The sequence below is a fragment of the Salvelinus fontinalis genome, chromosome 34 (assembly GCF_029448725.1).
Source record: "Salvelinus fontinalis isolate EN_2023a chromosome 34, ASM2944872v1, whole genome shotgun sequence".
Taxonomy (NCBI): domain Eukaryota; kingdom Metazoa; phylum Chordata; class Actinopteri; order Salmoniformes; family Salmonidae; genus Salvelinus; species Salvelinus fontinalis.
In genome coordinates, this window is record NC_074698.1 from 35,923,493 (window position 1) to 35,930,388 (window position 6,896).

The following is a 6,896-nucleotide window of genomic DNA, read 5'->3' on the forward strand; positions in this document are numbered from 1 at the left end:
TATTTTACACAGCATTTTATGTCATATTGCTGGATAGCTAGCTACATTTTTAAGAGAGCTTTTCAATTGGCATCTCTCCCCCTGTTTTCAGTCAAAAGTGGGGACTGGATTAGGTGTGAGCAGTGCAGGAGGTGGGTTCATGAGTTGTGCTTAAATTTGACTGTGGATCGCTTTATTTGTGACCTATGTACAAATTATAATCGTGCAATAGCAGAGCATAAGAGAGTTGCCACATCAATATTCCACTGAGTTAATTTGTTAAGTTATTGTTATTAAATGCTATATTCCAATGTTATTAGTTATATTCCATTCCAATATTATATTCCATATACATTTTTTTAATGAATTGTAATGAAACAGGCAGGGAGCAGGTCTCGAACCCTCGACCTTCTAGCCCGAGGTCCGGCGCGCTATCGACTGTGCCGCAAAAGCATGCTCGAGCGGCAGAGTCGATTTCCGCGCTTATAAACCCAGGGTCGTTACAGAATTATAAACAACTATTGAAAACCCTTTGCTCCTGAATGTCATTGTAAAGATTGCTGGGATTTAAAATCTTCCATTATTAAAATCATATTTAGTGCATTTGTACATAATGAATTGTATGGAAAAGGATCAACAAAGAAAGAGTTAAAGTTAAAAAGAGGGACTTTACATCAAATCTCCACTTAGTGTGGATATTAATGGTGACATGTGCCACCTCCCGGGTGGCGCAGTGGTCTAGGGCACTGCATCGCAGTGCCAGCTGCGCCACCAGAGTCTCTGGGTTCGCGCCCAGGCTCTGTCGCAGCTGGCCGCAACCGGGAGGTCCGCACAATTGGCGTAGCGTCGTCCGGGTTAGGGAGGGTTTGGCCGGTAGAAATTCATCAATAAATATGGGGAAACAGGAGACCGGCAAAAAAATCTGCTTGGTTTAAATGCTTCTAGCGTATTTGCAACTATAACGAGTCTGTCTGGACTATGATCAATTAAGCCATATCTGTCACACCCTGATCTGTTTCACCTGTCTTTGCACACTCTTGGCATTCTCTCAACCAGCTTCACCTGGAATGCTTTTCCAACAGTCTTGAAGGAGTTCCCACATATCATGAGGACTTGTTGGCTGCTTTTCCTTCACTCTGTGGTCCAACTCATCCCAAACCATCTCAATTGGGTTGAGATCGGGTGATTGTGGAGGCCAGGTCATCTGATGCAGCACTACATCACTCTCCTTCTTGGTCAAATAGCCCTTACACAGCCTGGTGTGTAGGGTCATTGTCCTGTTGAAAAACAAATGACAGTCCCACTAAGCGCAAACCAGATGGGATGGCGTTTCACTGCAGAATGCTATGGTAGCCATGCTGGTTAAGTGTGCCTTGAATTCTAAATAAATCACTGACAGTGTCACCAGCAAAGCACCCCCAAACCATCACACCTCCTCCTCCATGCTTCACATTGGGAACAACACATGCGGAGATCATCCGTTCACCTACTCTGCGTCTCACAAAGGCACGGCGGTTGGAACCAAAAATCTCAAATTTGGATTCATCAGACCAAAGGACAGATTTCCACCAAAGGACAGATTTCCACCGGTCTAATGTCAATTGCTCGTGTTTATTGGCCCAAGCAAGTCTCTTCTTATTATTGGTATCCTTTAGTAGAGGTTTCTTTGCAGCAATTCGACCATGAAGGTCTAATTCACGCAGTCTCCTCTGAACAGTTGATGTTGAGATGTGTATGTTACTTGAACTCTGTGAAGCATTTATTTGGGCTGCAATTTCTGAGGCTGGTAACTGTGAAATTATCCTCTGCAGCAGAGGTAACTCTGGGTCTTCCTTTCCTGTGGCAATCCTCATGAGAGCCAGGTTCATCATAATGCTTTATGGTTTTTGCGACTGCACTTGAAGAAACTTTCCAGATTGACTGACTTTCATGTTTTAAAGTAATGATGGACTCTCGTTTCTCTTTGCTTATTTGAGCTGTTCTTGGCATAATATGCACTTGGTATTTTACCAAATCTTCTGTATACTACCCCTACCTTGTCAAAACATAACTGATTGGCTCAAACACATTAAGAAGGAAAGAAATTCCACAAATTAACTTTTAACAAGGCACACCTATTAATTGATAGGCATTCCAGGTGACTACCTCATGAAGCTGGTTGAGAGAATGCCAAGAGTGTGCAAAGCTGTCATCAAGGCAAAGGGTGGTTATTACTCTACAATGTAGAAAATAGTAAAAAATTAAGAAAAACACTTGAATGAGTATGTGTGCCCAAACTTTTGACTGGTACTTACAGTCCTTACAGCTACATCCATTTTTGCACTTATAAACATTTATATATATATATATATATATAAATGTTTATAAGTGCAAAAATGGATGTAGCTGTAAGGACTGATGCTGGAGATGAAAAGCAGGTTTGGAGAGTTGAACATTTAATGAAGAACAGACAGGTGACAGGAACAGCGTCAGCACACGGGTATACAAAGACATGTGAACATTATTGCTGAAGCGGGGAACAGAGCGGGAAAACAGACAGATATAGGGGAAGTAATGACAGAGGTGATTGAGTCCAGGTGAGTCCGATAATCGCTGATGCGCATGACTGGGGGAAGGCAGGTGTGTGTAATGATGGTGGCAGGAGTGCGCAATGCTGGGGAGCCTGGCTCCTTTGAGCGCCAGGGAGGGGGAGGGGGAGCAGGAGCAGGCGTGACAGTAGCAACTACATACTGCCTTTTTAAGTCTATCAACAGTGTACGAGTTTGAGCATGTGTCCATTAGGCCTATGGATTCTTTTAAAATTATCATTAATTAGATGACCAATAAAACACCCACTTTTATTCCATAGGCTGGGACCCGCACTATGCAACTGTTGCAAGCATTTTTCACTGGCTGTCCACTGGTTTCAAAAACAATGATTGGTAGGCAGATTAAACTTCTTGAATTCAACCATTATTGAGTTCAAATACACATTTAGATTTGTGAACAGCCATCCACAACAACCACAATCCGTAAAGCGCAAATAGCTAAATCAGAGAGCAGCAGTGTGATTCACATCAATGCGCTATATAGATATCAATAATAAGTAATATCTGTATTGTCGTAGACTACACCACTGCTGTTATCCTTACCTCTAAGCGTTTATTCGCACCATTGGAAGACATAGCTTGGATTGTAGCCTACAAAAGCCTATGTCTGCTCTTTCCCCGGGATCCATCAAACAAATTGGTGTGTCATCATAGGGATGGATCTATGACACGTCGAACAAATTTAAACTTGCCCCTCTGAGAAAACAGAGAAGTGTCAAATATTTTTTTCGCAAACATCCTTTCTGAATTTAAAAGTAATCCTCAAAGTAATCATATAGTTTTTCAAAAGTATCTGTAACCTGATTACAATATTTTTGCCGGTAACGTAACGGATTACAGTTACAGGTTTTTTGTTATCCGTTACTCCCCAACCCTATTTATAATTGTCATCAGTCTTAATTCACATAACAGCTAGGAATAGGTTAGTGATACAGTAAATGTATCCAACAAAATGTCTGATTCACTTGATCTATTGCATGAAATAAAGACAAATCACAACAATACTGGCTTGTTCGATAGTTGTTACAAACTCTCAGCTCCTTCACACCCATTTGATGATCTTATGTCTTAAGTTCACAGTCAGTGTCCTGTTCTGTAGGACAACTCCTTTTAAAAAGACAACGCTCCCTCACTCAGTGACAAACTCATTCCAGAAGCAGTAGCCTTTTCTTCTGTCTCTTCACAGATACTAGAGGGAGGGCCTTCCCACTCTTTTTTCTCCCCAGAAAGACTCATTCTAGAGGGTTCTTTCCCCCTCTTTCTCCCCAGAGAGACTCATTCTAGAGGGTTCTTCCCCCTCTTTCTCCCCAGAGAGACTCATTCCAGAGGGTTCTTCCCCCTCTTTCTCCCCAGAGAGACTCATTCTAGAGGGTTCTTTCCCCCTCTTTCTCCCCAGAGAAACTCATTCTAGAGGGTTCTTTCCCCCTCTTTCTCCCCAGAGAGACTCATTCTAGAGGGTTCTTCCCCCTCTTTCTCCCCAGAGAGACTCATTCTAGAGCACAGGTGTCAAACTCATTCCACGGAGGGCCGAGTGTCTGCGGGTTTTCGCTCCACCCTTGTACTTGATTGATGAATTAACATCACTAATTAGTTAGGAACTCCCCACACCTGGTTGTCTAGGGCTTTATTGAAAGGAAAGACCAAAAACCTGCAGACACAAGGCCCTCCGTGGAATGAGTTTGACACCCCTGTTCTAGAGGGTTCTTCCCCCTCTTTCTCCCCAGAGAAACTCATTCTAGAGGGTTCTTCCCCCTCTTTCTCCCCAGAGAGACTCATTCCAGAGGGTTCTTTCCCCTCTCTTTCTCCCCAGAGAGACTCATTCCAGAGGGTTCTTTCCCCTCTCTTTCTCCCCAGAGAGACTCATTCTAGAGGGTTCTTCCCCCTCTTTCTCCCCAGAGAGACTCATTCTAGAGGGTTCTTCCCCCTCTTTCTCCCCAGAGAGACTCATTCTAGAGGGTTCTTCCCCCTCTTTCTCCCCAGAGAAACTCATTCTAGAGGGTTCTTCCCCCTCTTTCTCCCCAGAGAGACTCATTCCAGAGGGTTCTTTCCCCTCTCTTTCTCCCCAGAGAGACTCATTCCAGAGGGTTCTTTCCCCTCTCTTTCTCCCCAGAGAGACTCATTCCAGAGGGTTCTTTCCCCTCTCTTTCTCCCCAGAGAAACTCATTCTAGAGGGTTCTTCCCCCTCTTTCTCCCCAGAGAGACTCATTCCAGAGGGTTCTTTCCCCTCTCTTTCTCCCCAGAGAGACACATTTTAAACCCTTGTAGAGCCTGTTATAAAGGGAGGAGTTTCTTTGTTGTGCACACTTCCACCTGGTGTCCCCAATTGACTCCCTTTTCAAATTGTTCATGTTTTATTTTTTTTTGGTGGTCTTTACTGTGAAACCCCTAAGATCAGGTCCAACAAGAATGTTTCAACGTCCAACTTCTCACAGTTACTGTTACAGGGACAGGTGCTTCCCAAACTCTTCTCGTAGCCCTACTGCAACACCCATGACGTGTTTATTCCAAACATCTGCCAGCACAAAAGTAAAGTCACTGCCAGCCATCTGGATTAAAACTGCTTTCAGAGTGCATAACCGCCTCACAAAAAATTCAGAAGTAAGAAATTGTTACAAGAATTTTGTTCTCAGTTGTTCATAATACCCAATTGAATTAACTACTCAGCCTGAAACCCAGAATTTGTAATAAACTGGTTGAAATGAATCAGGCGGAGGCCCAGCTACAATTGTCAGGAATGTTTATTTAGAGAGCTCTGCTTATCATTTCTGGTACATTGGTCTATATACCTCACATTGTCATAAACGTCCCTCCTCCTCTCAGATACAATGGCAACATAGTTCACAAGTCTTCTCCTATGCATATATTGCTTATCCCATCCTGCAACGTGTTACACAATCTACTGCAAGCCCAAGGTTTCTCCCCTCCCTGGGTGGGGAGACTTCCTTCCCTGTTATCAGTTTCACAGTGGTCACAAGTTGTCTGCCACAGTTCCTTGCCTACTAACAGTCCCTCTTTCTTATGGACAAACATTCTTCATCATTCTTCAGCTGTGCAGTAGCAGAGAGAGCAGTCTACGACTAGGTTGGCTGGAGTCTTTAACCATTTTTAGGGCCTTTGAGGATTTGAGGACCCATGCCAAATCTTTTCAGTCTCCTGAGGGGGAATAGGCTTTGTCGTGCCCTCTTCACGACTGTCTTGATGTGTTTGGACCATGATAGTTTGTTGGTGATGTGGAATGAGGGCGTGCTCGGTCCTCCTGTTCCTGTAGTCCACAATCATCTCCTTTGTCTTGATCACGTTGAGGGAGTTGTTGTTAACCTGGCACCACACGTCCAGGTCTCTGACCTCCCTATAGGCTGTCTCATCATTGTCGGTGATCAGGCCTACCACTGTTGTGTCATCGGCAAACTTAATGATGGTGTTGGAGTCGTGCCTGGCCATGTAGTCATGAGTAAACAGGGAGTACAGGAGGGTGCTGAGCACGCACCCCTGAGGGGCCCCCTTGTTGAGGATCAGCGTGGCGGATGTGTTGTTACCTACCCTTAGCACCTGGGGGCGGCCAGTCAAGAAGTCCAGGATCCAGTTGCAGAGGGAGGTGTTTAGTCCCAGGGTCCTTTGCTTAGTGATGAGCTTTGAGGGCACTGTGGTGTTGAACGCTGAGCTGTAGTCAATAAATAGCATTCTCACATAGGTGTTCCTTTTGTTCAGGTGGGAAAGGGCAGTGTGGAGTGCAATAGAGATTGCATCATCTGTGGATCTGTTGGGGCAGTATGCAAATTGGAGTGGGTCTAGGGTTTCTGGGATAATGGTTTTGATGTGAGCCATGACCAGCCTTTCATGGCTACAAACGTGAGTGCTACGGGTCACAGGGACTGTGGTGGTCTACTTGAAACATGTTGTTATTACAGACTCGGACAGGGAGAGTGGCAAGTGGCAAGTGAAGACACTTGCCAGTTGGTCAGCGCATGCTCAGAGTACACGTCCTGGTAATCCGTCTGGCCCTGCGGCCTTATGAATGTTGACCTGTTTAAAGGTCTTACTCACATCAGCTACAGAGAGCGATGGTGTGATGGTAACTACCATTGGTGTGGCTGGCTTCTGGGTTAAGCGAGCAGTGTGTCAAGAAGCAGTACGACTTGGCGGGGTTGTGTTTCAGATGGGAGTTGCAGTGAGGGGACAAGACTAACTACCAACTGGATATCACAAAAAAGGGGTAAAAAAAACAAAGAAAAAAATAAGCTAAAATGCTACTGTCTGTAAAATGTATTATGCGAGAAATGGCGGTGGAAACGCGTTTATCAGCGAATATTGATATAATAACCATCATAT